This window comes from Scardinius erythrophthalmus, assembly GCF_964197995.2.
Source record: "Scardinius erythrophthalmus genome assembly, chromosome: 1".
Classification (NCBI taxonomy): domain Eukaryota; kingdom Metazoa; phylum Chordata; class Actinopteri; order Cypriniformes; family Leuciscidae; genus Scardinius; species Scardinius erythrophthalmus.
The window spans coordinates 47,870,222-47,896,723 of NC_138221.1; the positions used below are offsets into that span (position 1 = coordinate 47,870,222).

The window sequence follows — 26,502 nt, forward strand, 5'->3', positions numbered from 1 at the left end:
ATTTAAGCTGTTCTGTAAGTCTAGACCTTCAGAACTGCCCATCAAAAGTAGACAGGCTTTGAAGAAAAGCATTTGCATCAAGCATCAAGAAAGCAAAGTGTGATTTTAAAGGGACAGTTCACTCAAAAATGGAAATTCTGTCATCAATTACTCACTCTTCTGTTGTCTTGTTTTTATGCGTGGAACACAAAAGGAGACATTTACACACACACACAACATATATATATACTAATAATTAATCACACAATTCATGCACTATATTTAAGTCTTCTGAAGCCATACTTTTATGATGACAAGACTGCCATTTAAGCTGTAATTCATTTGACATTCATTCATTCAGCCAGTCGGCTGTTAACCGCTATGACCTGACCACTGAGTCAGTGGGATGAACTTGTGTAGAAAATCATCCAATGAATGAATCATTTAAGCCAAATGTGAACTGGAGCAAACGATTCACTGAAAAGATGACTGAAAATGAATGATGTTTATTAATACTTCTCTCATCTAGGGCATATGCCAAGATTTTCAGTGAATAACTTAAATGTTGGTCTTTCCCCACACAATTATCTTATAGCTTGAAATGTAGTGCTTGGACAAATGTAAAATACTTTTTTTTTTACATTTTGTAGCTTGTCAACCCCAGTCCCCATTCACTTTCACTGTACTAAAAAGAGTGGCCAGGACATTCTTCAAAAATGTATCTTTGCGTTCTAAGGAGGAAAAAAAGTGGCACAGGTTTTGAATGGCATGCGGGTGAGTAAATAATGACATAATGCAGTGCTTGGACACATTTTTAAACACTTTTATGGTGCTTTTTGTCATTTTGTAGCTTGACAATCCCAGTAAATCACACTCGTTGTACTGAAAAAAGTGGCCAGAATATTCTTCAAAAATTCATCTTCCTGTTTAAAGGAAGAAATTCACACAGGTTTGGTACGACATGCGAGTTAGTAAAACAAACGACAGAATTTTCATTTTTGGGTGAACTATCCCTTTAAGGACTCCCCTCTGGATCTGTTTAAACATGAGGAGGTGAAGCATCTCTGCACAGTTTCACTGAGGAAGTGTGTTTTTCTCACTCTCAAGCTGTCTGTCTGACTTATCACACAATCTGAGTGTTTAGTCTTTATGCTCTCCATAAAATGAAGTCCACCTCATATAAATTAAATTCAAGGAGACCGAACAAATACATCCATGTAAGGATGGGTCTTTTTCAAAATGTGCCTGTGTGTGAAAGAGAATGTGTGTGTGTGTGTGTGTGTGTGTGTGTGTGTAGGTCAAGCCCATGCTGAGACACTGTTGGGATGGTTTTATGTTTGAATCACAATACAGTTCCTTTGTTTGGAACTCAATAGATGGCTGATGTGTGATGGTGAGGCCCCAAAACAACACATTCACACTTCCACTCAAAACACACCAGCCAACAACTAAACCACAACACGTACCTACAATACTCCCAGCTCAACACAACAGCCAAAACTCGCAAACCACAACTAATTATATTGAAATGACAGCTAGTAAGCAGATTACACAAACCAGAAACATTCCAGGGGAGAGATTGATATAGTAAAATATTAACAGAAATCAGTCTTTTACCTTAGCAGATAAGTGGGATCCTGGAGCAGTTGCCAGGCCCCATGTGCTGTCAGAGAGTGAATTGCAAACTGCTCAGGATGTCAGTTACGAGAATGTGTGAGTCTATGCGTGTCTGTGTGTGTGTGAGGGTGTGTCGTAGCATAACCACAGACAGCACTGAGGGTGATGCATTTCCTTGCCTTTGGGCCTCTCTCTTCCTGGTTGTATTTTAACTAGTTTTATGCCACACAAAAGAAAGGCCGCTTCTCCAGCTCTGTTATCACCATGGTTACCTAAATAAGAGTGTTTCTCAAGAGTGGGATGGATGTTTATCCATTTTCCTTATGTCATCAGCACAAATCTCTGTTAAAATCCCACCCTTGAGATACGAGGAAATGTATTTCACAATCCCAGGCAGGTAAAGTAGAAAAATGGAAATGCAATCCTTGTGAACTGAATACAATCTGCTGTGATGCATGAATGGAAATACGGGTACGGAATGAACTAAAAGAGGTTGTGGAAGGTTCCAGAAGAGGCCAATTCCCATCCTACAGTGTCTAACTTACACACACTCACACTCACACTCACACACACACACACACACACACACACACACACACACACACACACACACACACACACACACACACACACACACACACACACACACACACACACTTGTGCCTGCAGCATTTCACCACACAGCGCATCTCTGCTGTTTTGGGAATTCTCTCTTCACCGCTGACAGGAAAAAGCATTTTGATTAATGTGGCAATCGGAAAATGACCTTTGCATGCGGCGAGAGCTGTCTATTTTACATTCAATATTTAATCATTTGATAAAGTATAGAACAAGCCCAATGACAGCAATTCATCACTTTCATCTAAAAGCCTTTCGCAAAGCTCAGAGCCACATGCGGGGTCTGTATGCTCCGCTGCGTCTACAGCTAATTAACTGACTGAGGTTTGTTAATGGAGTTTCCTACAAAGTGCTCTCCACCGCCACATCGTTCTGGTCACTCCAGGTCATAATATGATGACTAATGTATCTTTTCCTCTTCGAATCCACACACCCTGGACATCTATGCATAATAAGATACACTTACAACAAATCCAAGCCACTTTTTCTGACAAGGACTGACATAAACAAACCTAGAAAATGTGCAAAGAAAGTGACATTCTATTTCTATTTATACTATCTATCTAAAATGACAGTTCACCTAAAAATGAAAATTCGGTCATTATTTACTCACCTTCATGTTGTTCCAAACTTGTAGGACTTTCATTCTTTTGGGACACACAAAAGAAGATATTTTGAAGAAGGTTTAACTGTTTTTGATCATATAATGAAAGTCAATGGGGTCCAAAAACATCACTGTATGGACAAAACATCATTTTTTTTAAATATCTCTTTTGTGTTTTACAGAATAAAGAAAGTAACATGAGAAATGAATGAACAAATATACATTTTTAGGTGAACTATCTTTTTAATTTCGTAAAACCTTTGGCTGTAAAAACAGAGGTTATCTAAACGCAGCTGCTAATTTCTGCGGATGTTGAAATGGTTGAGCAAAAAGGTGAGAGAGGAAGAGGAAGAGAGGGGGAGGAAGTATGTGTTTGCTGTGCCACAAGGGACAGTGAATTGCCACTAAATGTCTCTATTATCGCTTCTCTTTAATTAAAAGCACATGTACGCACAGACGCTGTCAGTTCATTCATACTGTTGCCAGGGTAACCTCCCCAAAGAGACTGGAAGTATCGGGTTATATCTCTCGAGACACACCGTGAGAAAGCTTCTGCTTCTTTACTCCAGCTTTGCTTGTGTGGGTTCAAGGGGTAAATTCAATTAAAGCATCTTAACCTCATCCTAATCCAAGCATACTTAAAAGGACGTGGCAGACGGAAGAGAAGGATTCCTGAAGTCTGACCCCGTCCTCCGGTGCTTTCTCAGTGTCTTTCACACACAGAGGGAGGGACAGGTGAGGACATAGCAGGAGGACAGTGGCAAACTTCCAGGCATCTGTTAGAGCGTCTTCTAACCTGAGCTGATGCACAGCTGGACTTTCTGCTGAGAACTTTTCAGAAGGGAAGAGCATCACAGCACAACAAGGATCAACTGAATTTGAACTAGGCCCTAAAAAGGCTCTAGGCCCTAATGTGGTGTTCAATTAAAAAATAATTTCAGCATTAGATACCTTCCTTTATACTGTATATAGTGCATAATGTTTAGTGTATATTTATTCACTGTAATATTATGCATGACACAGTGCAGCAGTGTTAACCGCTAAACTGAATTAAACTAAACCACAAACCAACCAACTAACTGGTTTTAATCAGTCAGATCCCTTAATAATCTGTCTTGGATTACTAACTAACTACAAAACAACTGACTAACAAACTAAACATCCAACTGACTAATCAACTAAACATCCAACTGACTAATCAACTAAAAAACCAACCAGCCAACTTATTCACTCAATGGACTGATCAGGCCCCTTAATAATCTGTCTTACATAACTAACTAACTAACTAACTAACTGGTTTGAATCATAGTCAGACTACCTGTATAATAATTTAGCTTTAGTTGCTAACTAACCAACTGAATGAAAGTATAACTGACTGCAAAGTAAACTGACAAACCAACCAACTAAACTGAACAACAAACCAACCAACCAACCAACTAGCTAACTATTGCATGCCTACTTACCTACCAACCATCTATCCATTGTAGTTAAACTATATTAAGTAAAATAGTTCTACAGCAATTATTTTTCAGTCATCACAAATCAAGGTTGTCGTTGTTTAACTGTGACCTGTTGATCTGAGAGAGTCACTATACACTACGACAGTCATGTGTAAAGTGTCCTTCACATTAAACCTCTTCGAATGCTTCCTAGTAACAGCTGGTGATTAAGCTTAATCAGGATGACAAAGAGCAACTTACCATCAACAGTGCACAAAGAGCTGAGTCGCGTCCTGCCCTGACAGCTGCTGCTCCTGATAGGGCACAATTTCCAAAAGCAGCAAAAACGACTGCATACAGTACAGGCACAACCACGCACACAAACTCCCCCACACACTTCTCTTTTTTCACTTTCTATTTTGCCTTCTTTGCATTGACAGTTCACTCTTGGATTCTTGCCAAAAGGATGTACAAGAGAAAAACACATGATCAACATTCACTTTCATATTCTCTATCTAGTTTGAGTTTGTGTCATGGCCTATAAAAGCCTATAATATACTCAGTGACATTCAGAAACACATATCAATAAACGCAAGGTGACTTCATAATTATTACTACTAACTATGGACCGCCTGCTCCCTAGAGTGACTTAATCAAATTCATTTTGATAATATAATAGCTGACTCTTTAGCACTGGTTCAAGATGGCTCACCATGCTGGTTTTCACAACATATGGCTCTACTGAGTCTCGTTTCATTCTCAAAGCAGGATGCAGTTGTTCTTAGGGAGGGACGACCCTTCCAGGAAGCCCTGTCATGCTGTCCAAGAGGAAATCACCTTTGCCCTCTCCCCCTCATCCGGGCTGGGGAAAACGTGGGTCCAGAAGGCTCAGAACTTTGACCTTCTACACTAGATCTACAACACAATGTTTCAAGACTCATGGGTGGAACATCTGCAGTGTGATTTGATGGGTTTTTAAACATTTAAGATGCCCTCTGTATTTTTTTAACAATCAAAAAAATCAGTATGTCGTTTTATTTTACACGGAGCAGTCTGCCTCACATGGGTGCCCATGTTGAAATCACAAGACCAAATACTACTCCTTTTGCCTTAGTATTGTTCACACATGTTAGTTGAACCAATTAATCACATGCAAATAGTGTAAAAAAAAAAAAAACCTTGCCACTTTAATAAACTTACTTAAAAATTTCCAAATGCAAGACAAATTTTTAGATAAATCTCTAGAAAATCTTCAGAAGTGGAAGTGGTCTGAAAAGGGGAAGTGTCACAGATGTTCTTTTCACTAACGTTTTCAAGTGAAACCTGAAAGTTAAACTTAACTTAAAAATATTTATTTCAAGTAATTCTAAAACAAAAAAAAACCTAATAGTCTTTTGCTAACATGCCAACTTCAAGAAGGCCTCTGCCAGGAATGTGAGTCCCAACGTAGCGAGTGTCAACACGTAAACACCCAACAGGTTGGGGCGAGAGACTCAGCACGTCGCTTAGAGCCGAAGAAAAACATTCAGATGAAGACTGCACCACCCCTGCCCAGAGCAAAGGCTGGATACATAGAAACCACAGTAGCATAGTAATGTTTTTCCTAATTGGGCCATCCTCCAATTTGCTTTCAATGCAAGTAGTTTTGCAGTTTTATGGTGTTTTAATTGACAAGATAACATAAACTTGGGAATGCCTTTGTCACATTGCCGGATGAATTTATCAGCAGCAAAAATTAATTAATTAATTAAAAATGTAAAAATAAGAAGTGATCAAAATTGTAAAAAAATAAAATAAACAAACATGAATTACCATTAAGCACCTAAATCATAAAATATAAAGAAAATCTAAAAAATATAAAATAATGAAATAAATATTAAAATAACATTAAATTAACATTATATATTAAATAACATAAATCAAATAAAATAACAATTATAATATAATATAATATAATATAATATAATATAATATAATATAATATATGTATCCCACCAAATCACATCGGAGATAATAGGTCAAATAAGCAAACGGTCATGTGCAACAACCAAAATATACCCAGATAAGCTCAAAAGAACAGAGCTACAGTTTACTAGTCCCCTAAGGTGTTCGCCCTTTCCTTTCCACCCTTTTCCCCTCTTTTGACCCCCATTAGTGACACAAGGTCTTATTTGTACCCTTAATCTGTGCTAATGTGTAAGTTAACCCACTCATTTGCAGGGGAACGTAGATGAAGGGAACAGCATTCCAGATGAGCTGCCTTGCCAGATCAGCATTTCACAATCCCACCCTTATCCTATGATGTGAGGACAAGTGGGGTTTGCGTATGGGGTCACTAGAGATCGGGCATCTTTATGGGATCAAAGGAGATTTGACCAACATAGTGCTTAACACCAATGAGAATGGGAATTTCTGTTCGCTACAACCGAGTTAGTATGTAGAATATACACTTCTGGCCTGATAAAAATCGTGCTCTCTCTCTTTTCTGCTCCAGGCACTCAGGAATAATTGACTCTTAATTATTGTTTTTATGTGATTAGAGGCTTATTTAAAGGGAAATAAGAACAAATCAGCATGTTTCAGTATGCCGTATAAATTCCTACAAAAACGAGCACACTCTCAAAGAGGCGTGCGTGAAGAGCTGATTACAGCTTTTTGAAAACGTATTAGTATCACTTTAAAAGAATGTGAGAAAGCATGTTTTCACTCGAGTGAGTAAATGAATCTTTCAGAATAAAGGATTTCAATCAGTTGGGGTAATCTGACATGAGAATGCTGCTACCCCCTAGTGGTTGATCTGATAACTGCAGGATCAAGCAAAGGCGGGCACTGCACTTTCATGGAGAGTGAACCTGTATGCCAGAATTGCAGCGGATGAAAAGGAAAAATTTGAATCCATCCATCAAACTGTCCATCTTCTCTTTAAAGCTGCAGTTATTATCCAAAGTGATGTAGGTCAGTCCCAATGAATGTGTCATAAGAGAATGTGATTGCGTTGCTGTAGTAAGCACATGACTGGGAATGAGAGAGAGAGAGAATATCACTGATACTTTTTCTGCTCAGTGATGTTTTTTTTCTATAATTTCTCCTCTTTGTGGCGCTCTTTCACACTGAAACATAACTGCAATCTGTCAATGTTGCTCACTTTTTATGTTCCGGATATATTATAGATATTTTAAAAATACAATTAAAATCAAATGCAACTCATAAAGAACATTTGTAGATTTTTTTTTTCTGGGGCGGAGATAAATTAATACTTATATTCAGCAGGATCACATTGACAGCAAAAGACATTTATTTTGTAACAAATGTTACACAGTAGTGTATAATAAAGACCATCATTTTATGCTGTGCATGCCTCAAAATTATATATTTATTTTACTTTGAAATACATTTTTGAAGATAATAATTATGTTTTCAGAAGCAAGGAAAATATTTCATTAATTTTTACATGAAGGGTATTCAACCTGACAGTTTGTAGAAATTTGAAAAAATACCATTCAAATATCCATGAAACCAATATGGACTCAAAGATTACATTTCAAGACCTTTTTTTTCCAAAAATGTCCCACTCCCACGCCTCATCCCAAACTTCCTATTTGTCACTGACCCTTACATGATATATATATATATATATATATATATATATATATATATATATATATATATATATATATATATATATATACACATACAAATCTTCAAACATATACATGTAAGCTCATTCACAAACATTTCTACAAACACGTACACACTCCGGACCCAACAATACACCACCATGAAGCACAGCGGTATCCTTTTTCCCTCTTTTCCTCTCCTCTAGAAAGGTTAGAGACGTTTAGAAAGCAGAATTTTGTGCCCCCCGGCTATGCCGTTTGATCCTGACACGTTGAAAAGAGGGTGTGATTTGTCCTGTAGTCGAGAGCACATCTGCTGTCTGACCTATATTTCCTGTGCTTTACGCAATTGATTGGAAAGACCACAGGGAAATGCGATGAGCAGGCAGCATCATGTTCCCAAAGCGAACATATAAGCGTCAAAAGTGTCAAAAGTCTGTATATATGCCTGTGTGTGTGTGTTGCGGAAAGGGGGAGTTCATGTATGTTAATGCATGTTTGAGCACAAACGCTTGCCGTGCCTTCCGGGTCGGCTAGAAAAGTCATCACATAAAGCCGCTGTCTTTACACGAGCCATAACTCTGGGTCTTTTCTATCAGCCTTGCCACTATTACAAGTCCAGCCTTGCACCGTTTCCCCTGGGTTTGTTTGTTGGTGGAGCTGAGACAAATTGCCATGCCTACAGGCGCTACACCATACTGCGGGAATACTGATGGTCCTGGCCTTTACACAGAGTACTCCTTCCAGATCAGACACCGTATCAGGTACCCTGCAGAAATATCTTACCCAAACTCTGCTTCTAATAACATGTCTGTTGCACACGGTTAATTACTCCATCACAGCTGCACACTACAACACGGAGTCAACAAGACAGCCAGAAATATGGCTGAAATTCTCTTGGGATCAGAGTCCAGCTATTGAAGCTGTAAGCACTAGGTGTGGCTAGGACCTGGTTAGGGGGCCCTGGGTGTGTGTTTTTTAGCTTCTCTACCCTCTTAAAAAATGAAGGTTCGTAATTTGGCATCTATGGTTCCATGGAGAACCTTTAAGATCCATGGAATCTTTTCACTGCACAAAAGGTTCTCAAGATTATTGAAATACTCTTTGCACTTAAAAATGGTTCTTTAAAAGAATCTTTCACCAAAAGGTTATTTGAGAAAACCCAAAATGTTTCTTCTATGGCATTCCTGCAAAACCCCACTAAGAGTGTAGGTTTTCCGGCTCTGAAAGGTACAAATTCATGTATCCTCCAAAACTGGGCAGTTGTCTTCCACATTGACACACAGATGCTATCTCAGCAATGGGACACTTTTATTAGCATGTAATCAGTGACAGGTCTCACATACCCACCATGTTTGTGTAAGACGGTGCTTTGCTGTGGTCAAAGTGGTGGAAGGGATGTGTGTCATTCTTAAATGGAATGCCAAACAGAATCCAGAACTACAATTTAAATTAAAATGTGCATTTAAGTACAATTAAAATGGAAAGAAATTGAACTAAATTTTATGCAAATGTCAAGATAAATTAAGCCATTAAGTTTTGAAAAAAGTCAAGTCACCTTTATTTATAGAGCGCTTTATACAATTTAGTTTGTTTCAAAGCAGCTTTAAAAACAGGAACTAATTAAAATGAAGCATCTCTAAAAAAAACAAGAAAAAAGTCTAAAAAACCCTAAAAAAAAGTGTACAAGCTGTGAAGTTTGAAGGGTTTATATAATGTTCAAGTAATATTTATTTATCTTAAAAAAATCTTATTCCATTTTACTGACCCCAAACTTCTGAACAGTATTGTGGGTCTAGATAGGGTAGAACCAAACTTAATTTCCCATAATGCATTCTGAATTGATTGTTTAACTTTTATTGAATTGCAATTCAGTAAATTCCCTTCCTGTCATTAAAAAAGCAGGCCAAGCATTTATTCTGATAAAACTTTTTTTTTAAAGTAAAAACAATAATAATAATGAGTGTGTGTGATTATCCTAATAATGACTGACATTTATAATACATCCGAGGGCATCAATCCCATTGTAACTGTTTCCTGCTCTGAGTCGATTTGTCCCTCCGAAAAGCTCAAAACAGCCTCATCCTTATTCCGTTTCCATTCTGCTGGCTGTGGAGAGTAACTGGTCAAGGCCCTGTGAAGCTGGGGCTTTCCTTTGCACTAACAATAACCGGATCTCACCACCAGATGCTCTGTGTCTCACCCTTTCTCAGTAAAGATATATACACTACGCTCTCCCAACTTTCCCCCGGTCTCATCACTTTCTGTCCAAAGAACAGAAGAGAACAACACCCAATCATCAACAAGGGCTCCATTCATATCTTATCAAACAACCCCGGACACAAAAGACTCAAGGAACCTCTTTCTTTGTGGTGCCCAACCCCCATTATTCCATGTCCTCCTGGCTTCAGCAGGGTGTCTGTGGTCCTTATCTCCAGACAGAAGGGTGAAGACTCTACGTAGCCTCAATTAATCTCCCTGTGAAATGAGCGTTAGCCTCATCAATTTGCTTAACTTACTCTGAGAGAGCAATCGCTGTAATTGAGTGCTCATCTAATTAGAAATCATTTACACCCACAAAACACGTTTAGCACGTCGGGTTCAGTCTCTTTCAATAAAGCCGTCTTAGATGATTGGAGATCTTCTGGTCCAGGGTCAGGAAGGATCACACGGGTGTGAATGATTCTTATTGGAGGTGGCAAACACAGCTTGTGACATTTACTTTTCCAATTGATTTTGAAAATTGGGCTACACATGAGGTGAGGGACAGATAGGTTTGGGATCCAAGCTAATTTTCATGACATTTGGTTCTATTAACATACTTTACCACAGTTTCCCCTGCATTGCTATTCAGCATGAAACATACAGAGCAACTAGTGACACTCGATTCTCGATTAAATGACTCAAATCAGTTATTTTTAGAAAATCAAAGACATACAGCACAACCAGTGAAATCTGAATCCAGAGCTTATTATTTTTATTTTTATAAGCTGGTTCTTTTTAGTGAATCACAAACACAGCACAACCAGCAAACTCTTAGTCTTGAGCGAATGATTCTTATAGACCAGTTCTTTTAAAGGAATTATAAACATGCTGTTTGAATTCCTATTCCCAAGAAATTATACTGTTATGTTGTTCTTAAGGCTGTTAATTTTCAAGTTTAGTTCCTGAGTGACTGTCAGTTAGCCTGGCAAGCCAGAGCTACATCAAGATGTTAGGTCTGGAAACTCACCATAGTCACGGCTCAATCCGAGGGGCGGGATAAACGGCTGTCTTTCAAATTCCCTCTGCACGCAATAGGACAGCGCTTCAACCAACCAGAGCGTTTTCCCTACAGCGGAGCTAGTTGATAGATTCAACTTTTGCCATATATCTGGCCGGCAAACCGACGAACACATCTTCCTTTTTTTAAGAATGACTTAAGTGCCGTTCTTTGCTCTTTTCTCAAAGAAAAACTTAACTCCAAGTCCTCCAGAGTCGCGGCCAAAGCCGATTCGAAAGACCGTTGTTCTCCATCAGCAGCCGCCATTCTTTGTTTTCAAGTAGCAGCAGCCAGGTAACCGTCGCAACTCTGTTGTGTATGTTAAGCCCGCCCCCGCCTACTCTATACACAACGTGATTGGCCTGACCCAATCTGGGTTTTTGCAGCGAGAAGGTTTATTGAGAGTGTCTAGACTACCCTGGCTGCGAAATACATTTTGCTGCCGCTAGGGTGCGTCTAGATTTCTAGGCTAACTGTCAGTAGTATTTTATATAAATAAATAAAAAAATACTTTTTGTTTTGTTTTACAGTTAATATAATTTAACTTTTTTTATTTCTGTTTTTCAAACATTTCTTAACCAGAACCAGAACCAGAAGCACCAAGAGGAATCAGAATCGGAATGGCTTCTGATTGATTCCCATTCCTAGGGACAGCGGAACAGCTGCAAATTTAAAGTATGGCTGATTTCTCATCATCCGAGAAAAAATGCATTATGTGGCACGGTTTGAAAGATTAATCATTGAAGTTTATTGAGGAGCTTATTGGTTCATTCAGCGGACAGGCCCGAGGAATGCAAATGCCAGCAGTGGGTTAGTGGGTTACTCTGTCAGTTTTAGACTACAGGCTGTTTGTAAGCCTCACTGTCGCAGGCGGAGGAACGCAGGCCGAAGTTGGCACACATTTAGCTTTTTATGGTAGCTGGATGGATTTCAAAGGCAAGCATAAGTATATCTTGCAAGGGCTTATCTTTCATGTTTACACACTTGGTTGAGTTTATTACGGCTTTCAAAAGAGGGAAATACACAAGTTTAGTTCAGCACACGGATCTGGCATTTCCTTCCTCGCGAGTAGTTCCCCGTCCTGTCGGAAAGGATAAACACAAAAACAAGCAACCTCCCATTATGCACAGCTGATGCTGCTCTCCTCCCATGGACACTATCATCCTTTCAAAGAGAGGAAAACAGATGCTTGGAGTTAATAAGATTAGTTTGGGAGCTTCCCTGCCCATCTAGACCACGGCTGTGATAAGAAACTCTCTATGTTTATCCATGAACTGTGGTAGCTGGTTATGAATGACAGTACTGTCCATCTACAGATTCCAAATATTAGCATTATCATCTGGCACTTACAGACATATCAGGTGCTGGGGAAGAAGTATCAGCTTCAAACAAACAGAGGGCCATTTGGACAAAGAGACAGTTGTTTACCACAAAGGCATATAAAACCTCCTTTGTGATGTGACTTCAGATTTCTGTTGCCCCCAGGAAATCTTGTTCAATTTGCACAATAAGTTTGTGTGTATTGAGACAGCTGGAGCTATGTGTGAACTGGTGAAGTATGTGTTAAAGCTTTCCTGTAATGTGATATAACAGCTTGAATTCATGGAAAACTCCCACTCACTCACTGAAAAGGGGAAATTCACAAATATTGGTGATAGTGACTTCATATGTATACGCGGGATATTTACATTTATGTTACATGCATGTATGGGATATTTATGTTTATATTGTATTCACTAAAGAAATCATGCAAGTCCAGTAACAGTGCAAGACTTGTGAATGAGGTAATTTGACGAATTTGAACATGCATTTTCTGCTAATTTAGATATAATGGCAAAACAGTGATTGAGAATGTACACTACTGTTCAAAAGTTTTGGGGTCAGTAAGATTTTATTAGTTTTAGAAACTAATAATTTTATTCAAGGATGCATATTAAGTTGGTCAAAAATGACAGTAAAGACATGTATAATTAATTGATAAATTAAATAAATATTAAAATAGAAAACCCTTAGTTTAAATTGTAATAATAATTAACAATATTAAACTTTTTACTGTATTTTTTTTAAAGCAGTCGTTTTGAGTATAAGAGACTTCTTTCAAACAATTGTAAAAAATCTTACTGACCCCAATCTATTTAAACACCGAGATGCAAATAATTTTTTTTGCAAAAGCTCCCTTGAGGTGGATGCATTTTTATTCTCTAAGGGTACGTTTACACGACAACGATATGCTTAAAACTGAGAAGTTTTTCCTTTGAGTTTTGCGCGTACAGACGACACCATTGTCAAAACGATCCCCATTCACACGTTTTACGTTTTTAGTTGTCGTGTCGTGTAAACAGCCCCTAAGCAAATGAAACACATTTACCACATTAATTCCTATAGATGCACACCAAAAAGTCAGCTGATTGGCTATTATCGAACATATCTAATGATACGTCATTAAGCACCTGGTCAGGTTGCAGGTGGTTCTCGTATAAGAATACAGCATGCAAAAGTGGCACAACCATTTAGTGAATTTGCCTCCAAGGATTTTATAAGTGAGTGTCTCTTTCCCATCTTTTCTTTTTAAGAACTATCATTATCAGTTCATTCTTCAGGCAATGTGATGCTATAATGTTTCGAGCTGTTTTTGCACATCAGGGCATATATTTAGGGGAGAGACTCATGGTTGCAACTGTCAAAAAGGGCACATAACACCCCTCATTACCCATGAGTCACTGTAAAGAATTAGTGAGAAAAAGCACTTCAGAGTTTACCGTTTCCTGTTTATTAAGATATGGTGCCTTGAAGGCTGATACAAACCCAGAGAGAATGTCAAACAGCTTAAAAGATAACAGCTTAAAAAAAAATAACCAAGTCTTTCATTTCAGATCAGGAGAATAAACAGTCTGCTCTCAGAGTCTAACCCTCGGTCTGTGACTGCCATTTGTTTAGACGTTTACGCTAACAAAAATAATTGGCTCTCGGCTTCATCTATCAACCCAAAACCTGACTTTCTTTTTTGCAACTGTCAAGATAACCTTATTCACAAAGGGTATGGAAATGATGAAAAAACACCAGCCTGCCAATCACGCAAAAGCCCCCCTGTTGAAAGCTCCAATCTGAGGTCCTTTGGTATAAAAAGGGGGTTTGGGATTCAAGATGAATAAAGAGTGAGATTTTTCTCTCTCTTGAAACTGGAGTACCTGCAGGTCTGTTGTTTGACCCATCTATTTCCCACAGCTCTGTAAGAGAAATGGAAACTTAAGCCCAAGAGAAAGATCAATCAATAGCACATGCGAATGGCCTTTTCAGATCAAAGTCGGCCTAATGTGGGCAGAGAAGCTGTCAAAACAATGGACTCCCTGCATAACAACGTCTTTGCGACTGTGAGATCAGTTCCTCCTAGAGCACATAGTTCACAGATTAAATATAGAAGGCTTCACCAGGCATAACAAACAGTACATTATCGAAGGCACGAGCGAGGACCGGTCAGTCACGCCTGTAGAATGAAGGTGCGACATGTTATGACGCGGTGGAGCGGTTACTGTAACAGAAGGAGACGCTCAAGCCACACTCTGATTACAGTCACTGGTCTGTGATTATATCCTTGAAGCCCAACATGATCGACAGCAAAGTCCTATTTCCGCTAGTGCCAGTTTCAAACAGCCCCTATTCAAACCTCTGGAGGAGGTACTGTATCTCAGAACAGTCTGCGGAGCAACAGCTCCTTGAAAACCATTCCATACCAGAAACTATACCAAATTCCTTGTGTGCTTTTGCACACTTGGCAAATAAAGTGCATTCTGATGATGTTCAGACTTGGATGATCAAAGAAATGTTTGGAATGGAACAAAATCTTGGTCTAACAAATAAAGGGATTAAGTTGCACTTCTGATGACAGACTGATTCAATGAACCTTGAACTGACACCTTGATTAAAAAATTCCATGATTCTAAAAAAAATAATAATATTGAGAATATTTTATCACAGTAAAATGAAAACATTCTGGCTAAATTTTGTCAGAAGCATCCATGTTTTAACATCTTGTGGTCCATATTTAGTCATTATGGGCCAGATTTACTAAACAGGGCAAATTAGCGTTAGAGCGCAATTCCAAAAAAGCGCAGATGGGAGCGGAAAGTTCTGCTCGTGATCTACTGACAAGTGTAAATTAAAGAACACAGACACAGCCTGATAATTTACATAATACAATCTACCAGTTAGTGTCAGGTTTAAGACATGCTTTTTTGGGGTGGTAAATAATGGCGCATATACCGGTAAATTGGCGAGCGCAAACCTTAGTAGATCACCTTGCATGATTCATTTAAATACTCTCCTCCCACAAATTATGCGTCTGAAAGGGAATCTCCTACAAATGCATATGCAATAAGATCAGCTGCAAAATAATCGTGTCCACGCCTTTTCAGCGCTAGTTTTTCACTGCGTGTCTTTAGAAAATCCTGATAGTAGGATTTTAACACCAAAAGAGGGTTTGTGCTGACGCAAGCTGTTAGTAAATCTGGCCCTTAATGTGAAATAGTACATTTATTTACATAAAGCTGGCTTGGCTAAAAGGGACACTTCACCCATAAATAAATAACAAGCCATCATTTACTCACCGCATGTCATTCGAAAACCATGTGACCATGTGAAATTATGTGAAATGATGGTCTGAACATTTAAAAAAGGAAATACAATTTCATTAAACGGATAGTTAATTTTTCAAAATATATTTTGTGTTGCAAAGAAGAAAGACAAGTGTACAGGTTTGGATTGACATAAGGCCAAGTAAATTATGACAGAATTTTAATTTTTGCGTGAACTTGAAGTGTAACTTTAAATTTTTTTTAAATATTTGAAATTCATGCAGTGCATATGGTTTATAAAAAAATGTGTTTAAAATGCTTTAAAATTCTTGTTTAAAAAATGTTTTAAAGATAGTTTCCATGGGTTCAAGTAGATTTAAAATGCTTATGCCCTTTAAAGGGATACTCCACTTTTTTTGGAAATAGGCTCATTTTACAACTCCCCGAGAGTTAAACAGTTGAGTCTTACCGTTTTCGAATCCATTCAGCCGAACTCCGGGAACTCTGCCGTACCGTGAGTGCAGCAGGCGTAATGATATGACGCAGCGCCTGAAAATAGTCCCCAGCTCGGTAACTTCCAACGTGACCGGGACAAAGTTTGTCTAACCTATTAGACCTATTTTCAGGCGCTGCGTCATATCATTACGCCTGCTGCACTCATGGTACGGCAGCAAAGTTTCTTGATTATTACACAGGAATGAGAGTATAGTTCCTAGCCATATCAGCCTAGAAAATCGCAACTTTACATTTTCCGTCGGTCTTAGTACACGATGTAACTACAGAAGAGTCAAGTTTTAAATAGGAAAAATATCGAAAATCTTTGGTAATTTTCTTGAGAGAGATGCTAATGGTCCTGTCCGATTCAATGATCTATGCTAAGCTATGCTAAAAGTGGTACCGCCAGACCCAGAGATCAGCTGAATGTATTCGAAAACGGTAAGACTCAACTGTTTAACTGTGGGGGAGTTGTAAAATGAGCCTATTTCCAAAAAAGTGGAGTATCCCTTTAAGCAAAAATCTTGGCAGAGAGTGGGGTTAAATATCCTGCACAACTGACTGTAAACTGGCATGGCATTCAGATCTGCCTCCAATTAGTAAGCAACACCCAACTTCCTATGATCCAATCAATTTCTGAAGAATGAAATCAAATCCTGCTCAACATTTTTTTCATCATTCCAGAAGCCATTTCACTTAGATATACTTCACAACAGGGAAGAAAAGACTAGCACAACTTCTGATTAATGCCGACTTAACTCTTTCCCCGCCATTGACAGAATATTGAAGGAATTTGTATTTATGACACACAACACTTCCCTGCCATTTATGGACATTCCTGGCAATCCTTGTTTTCACTGTTATACAGAAGGGAGCACTCAGCTTTTTTGTTTGAAATGTTGCTTTTTTAAATAAACTTACCCACATTCAAGTGTTGATAAAAAAGAATGCATGAAGCTACAATAAAATTAATACAATTTAAAGCAGAGGCTCTGTTCTTTTTTATATTGCATGCACAGTAGAGCTGGGCGATTTTTTCCCCTAAAAAAATCTGCGATTTTTTTTATAAAAAACTCGATTTACGATTCGATTCGATAACTGCGAACTGTAAATATATTTTAAAAATATATATTTATTGTATTTAATTAAAGTGCATCACCATAAACAAATTTTTGTTTGTCTGTTAGGATAGTCACTGTCAAATTACACGATTTTGACTCCTAAAAATCTTGTCATGTCGTGGACAAGAAACATGTCAGACTACACGTTGTTTTACGACCAGTCATCGCGAGCCGTCTCACACACTCATTCACTCGCACATATAGGCTACACAAGCTCACTCACATAGCCTACAGTACACACACACACACACACACACTCATTCACTCGCTCACATACAGCTCTCTCTCTCTCTCTCTCTCTCTCTCTCTCTCTCTCTCTCTCTCTCACACACACACACACACACACACACTCACACTCACTCTCGCGCGCACACACAGTCACACTCACTCGCTCACTCACTCACTCACTCGCGAACACACACTCTCACTCACTCTCACTCACTCACTCACTCGCGCGCCGTCGTCGTGGAGGACCGTTAAAAAATTAAACATGCTAGCCCGTCGTCATGTCGTGAAGCATCGAGGGCTGCGCCGCAGGGAGCGTTCTACGGAAACCCTGAAGGAAGATTTGGCGAATGCAAAGTATTGCACGCTATATAGAAGAGGGGGAGAAAAAAAATCTAAAAAATCGATTTTTTGAAAATATGAATCGATTTGACCTACCAACTCGATTTTTAAATCAAATCGATTTTTTCCCCAGCCCTAATGCACAGATATTTATAAAACAAAATAATCTGAGGGCCATGAAAGTTTTGTGAAAATGATAAAAAATGCTGGTGGTGGCTGGCAGCTTTTTTTTATGCTGGAGTGGAAAGTGTTAACACTCTTATGCAACACTACCAAGGTGTGAAACCTCTCATAAATGAAATCCTTTTAAAACAATTACAATTTATGTATGTAGCCCAGGAAAATATATTGGACACTCGCCGTCAGATTGTTGATATTCCTTGACTAATTATATCTTTGTCTGTAAAAAGACCTATGAAGTCTCAGAAGTAAATTCTCAGCTGAAACAGTTTTTTTTCCCTCGTGTTAAATCATAAACTCCAAGCTGAGCCCTCATCCTCACACCCCATCACGGTGCCTGTTCGCCAGAGGAAAAAAAAACAGATAGATCGAAAACGCCCCAAACCAGCTGCCATGTATTACTGCTGGCACTTTCTAAATCAGCAATTCTGTCCAAAGACCTGAATGATGTGCTCACTCCCTGTCACATGTTTGGAATGAGCTGTGTGCACAGCCCATTAGCAGATTGGCTGAGAGAGACAATATACAACTCGTTAATGGACAACATATATCATATCATATGCAAACAGATATCAGGTTACCAGCTGTGTGTTGGATCACACTGTCAAAAAGAAAGTTTACTTGTTAGTGAAAAGACAAACTTTGGTACAAAAACTGGATTATCCACATAAACTACATAAAACATGTTTGTTTCTGCTCCACTGAGACCTCATTCAAATTATTCATGAATACTGAAACCACAATTCTATACAGCTGGACTACGATGTCAGTATAATAATGTCACTCTTAAGCACTTGTGGCATTATTTGTTTAGGAAGCAGGCCAGATTTAACAAAGATCCTCCAGTCTAAAGTGTAAAAAAAAACTCCCAGAGAACATTTTTCATCCACAATATCAGGGTAATAAAACCTGTCCTGTGTTGTTATCGGTGTTGTGTTGAACTCAACAAGGCTGGCTCCCCGCACAGACCGTCAACACAACTGAACATCTGAACTCATGATGTGTGCATACTTCCCTCAGGGTGGAAATATTTTTCCACTAAGAATTAATTAATCCCATTAAATTACCTATTTCTCCCCCCAAACATCCTCATTTCTCGTATCAGTTATGAAACCCCCTGGGCTGCTGATCTGAACTCATTCACATCAACACGGAGGGCAAGCCTGTGGGTCACCATGATGCCATTTATTTTTATCTAAATGTTCAACACAATCAAAAAAGCAGTTATAAAATGCCCTAGCATAAAATGTCTTTACTGTCATTTTCAATTTAATGCATCCTTGCTAAATAAAAGCATTAGTTTCTTTAAAAAATTATACTGTAAAGATCTGAGCGGACTGCTCTCAATGTTTTTAGATCCTATGTCTTCAACTCTGCTCTTGGTGACCCACTGCCCTGCAGAGTTCAGCTACAACCCTAAAAAAACAGACCTGAACAAGCTAATCAGGCTCTTCAGGGTCGCTTGAAAAATCACAGGTCAGGTGAACTGAAGCAGGTTGGAAATAAACTTTGCGGGACAGCAGGTTGAAGACCTCTGGTTTAGATGGTGCCAGGGGGGCTCAATGTTTACGCTTTTTGAGGAGATAAACCCATGGCATACTAATAGAATAGTAGTCAATGAACAATTAACTGGGTTAAGAGAATGTATTTTAACATAAAAAAAACGTACAAACTTCACCGTTAAAGCTAATCTTTAAAAACACTAATCATTTAATAACAATGGTAAATGTAACCTTTAGCAATTCTTAAAGGGACACTCCACCCATTTGCATTAAGCTTTGCATTGTTAGAAACCCAGTCATACTATTGAATGGTCGTGCACCACTCTCTCATTTTCCCCTGAGACGGGAGAAATCCGTTATTTACCTCTTACACTTCCTCCTACAATGACGCAAAAATCGTCATTTTGCGTCATTGTAGGAGGAAGTGTAAGAGGGGGGGATTTCTGTTGAGACTACAGACACTCGTTCCTCATCTTTCCCAGGGGGCGGGACCCGCTCACGCTACAGACCTATTACAGATCAGTGGGTGGGACTTTACTCTCTGAAACTGAAAGCAATATCCTCCATCTTGTTTGAAGCTAAGCTAACAGGCGCTGTGGAGACAGATGTACAGTTATGACAATAGCGGAGGAGAGTGCTCAATATGATATAGAAGAAGAGGATTTCGGAAGTCTGATGCTTGAATCAGGTGTTTGTGGCTACCTTTACAAGCCGCATTATAGCGAAGAGCAGCCGAGGCAGAAGACCTGCCTGCCGCGGACGAGGAGCCCGGACTGGCTCGAGTTAGGGCGGACTGGTGCCGCCGGTGATCTCACTATGCAACTACGAACCGCTACGAACACAGAGATAGAGTCCGTCTGCGGCAAAGAATTTCAACGATGACAATTTCTCCTGGACGAAATCTCTGAATCAGACGAGGACACGGACGTTTGTCTGACTGAACATCCAGGTACCATGCAATAATTCATCTTTTCGAAAGAAATACAAACGAGGAGTAATGCACTAATGAGTTCACCAACTAACTAGACATTTTGTGTGAATGTGAAATGAATTTCAAGCTCTGGTGGTAGCTAGCCTTGTAGACGGAAGAGTGATTTCTCTTATAGGCAGATATGCGCTGTTCTGGATTAGTGGGAGTGGCTTGCGGAGCTGTGCAATGTGGTGCATTGTGGGAGTTGTTGTCTTTCATACAAATGCGTCCTGAAGTTATTTTTTGTCTTTCCTCGGTCACGAAGGCACCAAATTCAAAATTTATTTTACATTTCGACTACATATATGACCCACTTTAAATAAAAAACAATGTTCAAATGGGTGGAATGCCCCTTTAACATGAATATTGATTTTTCATAATGTTGTGATGTCTAAATTAACTTTAAAATTAAAATAATTGATTTTTAGCTTTTTATTTTTAATTTATTAAGACAAATTGACTAACATGAAGACAATTACCAGTCTATCGATATCAGCCAGAATTGGAATATTGGTGCTTTCCTAGAACTAAAAGTATTATGCAATTAATGGTATAGTAAAGCATAAAGCAGCTCAGATCATTATGAAACTAGCCAAAATATTTCATAAGCACCCTTGCAAGGGGGCAGGGGGTCTTTAGAATATTGTGAAAGATGTGCATGTGACATCTCTGGAGCTTTATGCAGAATTCTGTGGCAGTAGATTGAGTTTAATCTTCATGCCTTAAACAGGAAGACCTGATATATCAACCAATTTCTCCCTAAAATATGGATTTCCATATTTATCATTTTTTTAACTGGAACAGATGAATGTGAGGCCAAACATTATATTTAAAAGCTTGTCCTTCAGTTATCATCATTGACTTTGCTTGCTCAGAGGTTTAGATGAGGTCAAATGTGATCCAGAGGGCCATATTTTCCTCTCATGGAAATGAGTGCCATCGTGTTTAACTGAAATACCTTTACATGTTAAGTAAGCATTACAGAGCACCTGAAGGTTTCTATGGTAATTTGTAAAAGCTCCTCATGACTAAATACTGGGTTGTTATGGAATGGCAATACACACACACACACACACACACACACACACACACACAATGCCAGTGAAACCCATAAACAGTGCTCATCTCTCCAGTGCCTCAGACAGCGTGCACGGGTAATAAATCATCAATGACAGCAAGCTAAATTATGCTAAACAGGGAGAAGACATCCAAATCTTTCTCAGAGAAAAGCACCAGGTTCCGGTAAACAGGCGAGTCAATCCCATCACTGACCCACCTCAATGGGCCTAAGATAAGAATACTGCTGCTTGTTAATGTTGTCTTATCTGCTAAGGAAACACATTTCCTTCTCAATACAAAATAAGCTGTGATATGACTGAAAATGGCACCAAGCATTGACCATAAACAGCCTTTAAAAAAGAAATGAAAAAAGAAGCTAACACTATATAGGAATTATTTCCTAGATTCTTAAAAATGAACTTGCACTCTATTGACTGTACAACATTTCACTTCTGCTCTCTGAACTTTCTGTCTTTTCAGAAACACAGAAATTGATAAAGTAACTACACTGTTTAACTCAAAGAAAGGAGATAAACTTCTATAAAGCCAAGCATTCTCTTGTTCTTTCTCTAAGCTGGAGGGGATAATGGGAGGGTGGCCTTAAACATCTGCTTGGGAAGAATTTATTCCCTAAATCATTGTCATTAGATCCAGAATAAATTGTGCTGTAAAAGGGACCAAAGAGCTTTCAGCCTTCATCAGACAAGTGGAGACATGAAGCCAAGACCTAGGAATTGGGGGGAGAAAGAAGAGAGAGACTTATATGGAAATAATCTTTTTCATTTTGACTGGATTTCAATACTGTGAAAAATGCAGAAAGCAGCACTTTGACTGAAATGAAGAAATAGCAAGGTTAATGGAATTTTACACTCCGGATATGTGAGGAACTTCTAAGGTCATTGTGATGAATAGAAACGCAACTCATCAGCACATCAGCAGACATGCTTTATTTTACCACATAAGTAGCTGTGGCAGTTTCAGAAGAGAATCAGTTGTCTGTTCAGGAGGTCTTGCTGTATTTATGAGCAGCTTCAAAGATGATTTCTCTCTCTCTCTCTCTCTCTCTCTCTCTCTCTCTCTCTCTCTCTCTCTCTCTCTGTTACAAGAAGAGAGCAGAGGACGGCCCTTTGGCTGTTTTTGTAATGTTTTTTTTTTTACTAGCAAACTCTTAGCGCTTAACTTTTTTTTTTACAGCCAGTTGTAACATGATGGCTGATTTTACAAGACTTTCTATATGTCTATATTAGTGTTAGACGTCAATTAATACAAGGAACAAGAAGAGTAGAACTCATCAAGATCTGCTCAAATTGTTTTCAGTCATAAGTAGTCTACTACAAAATAGCACAAACAAATGTATAATAAGATGTATATATTTTTTTTAATGTATAATAATTAAGCAACATACCAAACCACCGATTGGCCGAATCCACCGCATGACAACGGTCACATGTGTTTTGTGTTTATTCTCACACCTTCAGTTGCACTAATGTTCACAAATCTGTAAAATCTATAAAAAAAACCCCTGTAAAATCTCTTTTCATGTAGTCGTGATGTTATATTGTGTCATGTTTATCAATATAAAACTGATTAAAAAAACGTAGATCTCACTACATTGATATTTAAATTGAATTAAACTGAAAATTAAACTGCACTTTGGTTCTGCAACTCGCCTCCAGTGGATTCGTTACAAGAATTAGTAAAAAAATTAAATAAATAAAAATCTTAACGTACTTCAAGTCATCATGATAACCCCATATGATAGCTTATGGCATTGACATTAGCATCTTTGCTGACAGCATAAATTAACTGACAAATCCTGTTGTCCCAGGAGAAAAGCTATAAACGCAGTTGGGAGCATGTCATGTGTTTGGCCTCAACAGTGAATGATCTCTTTCCTTGTTATCACAGGAAACAGTGCAAAGGGCCTACATATAGCTCAATGATGGGTGGATGACGTGAAGCCTAAATATACCTCCATTTCAAAAAGTAAAACAAGTCATAATGCACATGGAACATGATGAAAACACGGGCGGGTATTTCCCATTGGCTTTGTGAAAGGGCTACATCCGTACGCACTGCGCCCAGATATTTTGAGGGGAAAAAAAAGAAAGAAAAGAAAACAAGACACCACAGAACCGCTGAAAAACACTGCCTGAAGCAGATAGCATGACATAAACAGCACCCACATCCCAGACTTCCACTGTTGCAACCATTGGGAAGCTGGTTTCATCCGAACCTATCAGCGCAGCCTTTACAGCTCAACCATCTGACAAACAGCAAACAACACATTTCAGCCTGAGGTACAAGCCTGGGGCAGCATCCATTTTGCCACACTTACTGACACTGGAAATTATAAATCACTTGGTAAATGAAGTCATGTTTATGTTTCAGAGATGTTTCAGCGTGGGGGCTGGCTGCCTGAGATCTGTGCAGATGTTAAGACGCCCACCCTGATGTTAGCTTACTCGTGAGATGCACAACTAGCGCTGCTAAATAAGCTATACAAGTAGGATCTGTGTCTAAACACAGTTGTAGGCGCCCACTGATTTCCTCCAGTTCAATGCTCTCTGTTTTCTCGGGTCAGGAAATGCACCCCTCTCCTCTCTGCAACATGACCCCAGGAAATGAAGACGAAGGGAAAAACAACAGAAGGAGGCAAATATACAACATGTGGAGATGAAAAATCCTTAACTCATTTCTGGTCAGACTAAATCAAACCCACAGGTTTCCCAACATGTATTTTTGTCCGAAATATGTCAAAATTCATTACAGTTTGTGGTACACCACAGTTATATGAAACAAATTGGCATTTATGTGAATCCAACATGAACACGTCACCATATTATTATATATTTATATATACATATATATAAAAGTGGTAATATATAAAAATGTAATATACATATACATTTAGTGGAAGCAATCTTCCACTAAACTATGGCACGTTTCATGTTTTCACCATGAATGAAACTGAGAAATGTAGATCTTCTATAATGTGAATTTTACATAAAATGTTGCTATCTTAAATAAACCCATATATAAATATCATTACTATTTTTGGCAAATCAATTTTAAAAATGCCATATATCCCCCAAAACTGCACAACTGTAGAGTAAAAACATTAATAAAAAAGTGATAGTACATGCTTCTAAAAAACATGATTGTTACAAAAGCACACTGTCTGGGGCCTCTGGAGAACCCAGAGCAGCTGTTTGCATAAAGTTTAAGGTAAAAATAACTGCCATTAATTAGCGAACATTATAGTATCTTACAACTATGTAATTAGATAAACTGTTCATCAGTTCATCTGTCTTTATCCCTGTTTTCCTCTTCTCTTCTTCTTTTTGACGCTGGCAGACTATAATGCTAATTTATAATGTCATGTAAATTCGGCCATCTGTCACAATCAGGTAACTTTCACCGTGTCTACACTTGGTGCGAGTGGCCAGGCCCACTTCTACAGGGGTGCTTGAGTGTGTTGAGCACCCTCAAACGAAAGCAATGCTGTCTACATTGAATGCGGCAAGAGGCAACAACAAATTCCCAACAGTAAACTGACAGCGCGCTCTATTTCTGATGCACTTCAAGCACTCGCTGGGCGGGAGAAGATTGATGCGGTAGACCGGGATGAGTCGTAGGACATAGTTAAGTTTTGTGGAGGTTTTTGCTTTATTTGGAAATATTTCAAATAAATAGTATTAGTAAAAAAAAAAAAAAAATTATCACTCATTCATTTATTTTGCCACACATAGCGTTTGCCTATTCCGCCTATTCTGTGGGCCGGCCCTGTATCAACTACATTTCTGTACAAGCTTTTTCTTTACATTTTAAGTATTGGCATCTTTGTGGCAACTGATCTTTCAGTAAGCCCCCCCCCCCCCCCCCCCCTTAAAACCACTACTTACCAATCCTGCCTTAGCAACTCTTGTCATCTGGCTTTTTTTCTTTTCTTTTTTTTAAGATGAGGGCTGAATTTGGATTAACATACTTATACATACATATTAACAATCATCACTATGATGATTTGATTTTTTAAGTCGCTTTGCATCTGCAAAATTAATAATTGTTTAGTGTTTAGCGAAGTGAGCAGCACATCAAAACAGCGGTGTGGATCACACCACAAGGACTGAAGATAGTTTGTGGCAATGATATTTCAGTGCTATATCCTCTATAGTTTTACCTAAGCCAAATGCGCTTCATTCAAGCCCTTTCAGCTTTGTGCGTATTCTCTCGTTCTCCAGACGCATGCCATATTAACAGTGCTTAATGCTCAAAAGCAACCCCCCGATGTCATCGTCCATTGCAATGTTTTACTGTAGACATCGTCTGATGCCAATTTGGTAGACATCGCCCAACCATACTATGAACTATATATGCTTTCCAACCTGATCCCTTTGATATCACTAAGCCTCAGTTCTGAATTCATTATTGTCAAATGTCAATTGCTATGTAAAGCCATACATAAGAACATAATACTAGTGCCAAGACTCCAAGCCCTGTCTGGATTGCTCTAATCCCAATGGTAAGTAACGTAGGCGTCTCTGGATTGGGTTGAGATCATTGTAGCAGAGATTGACACACCTGAGAAATTTAACTGTGTAAAGGTATGATTCTGTAGCCTCTGGCACCGTTCGACTTAGCTATGTCTGCCAGGGATCACTTTACTGGGTAGGCAGTGATGACAGACTCCACTGAACTGTTATCACCGTTTGTTGATATGCCAGGAATTCCTCTTTTTTGTGTCTTTTTTCTTCTCTCCCATCACCCTTTTCTCTACAGTATGTCAGTAAGGTGCGGAAAGACAGCTGTGATGACAGCAGCACTTCAAATAAAGTGCTGCCTTTAGACCCACATCGTTCTGTTTACTTAACTAATAAAATTCTTTGTAAAGGGCATACCTC

The 26,502-nt window shown here is 38.7% G+C and overlaps 1 protein-coding gene across 2 annotated transcripts in view; it reads right to left on the reverse strand.

Annotated features, from left to right (window-relative positions):
• The window catches only part of septin12 (septin 12), a 63,517-nt gene that overhangs the window by 25,729 nt on the left and 11,286 nt on the right, over positions 1-26,502 (reverse strand). The gene's annotated exons all lie outside the window — the stretch shown is intronic.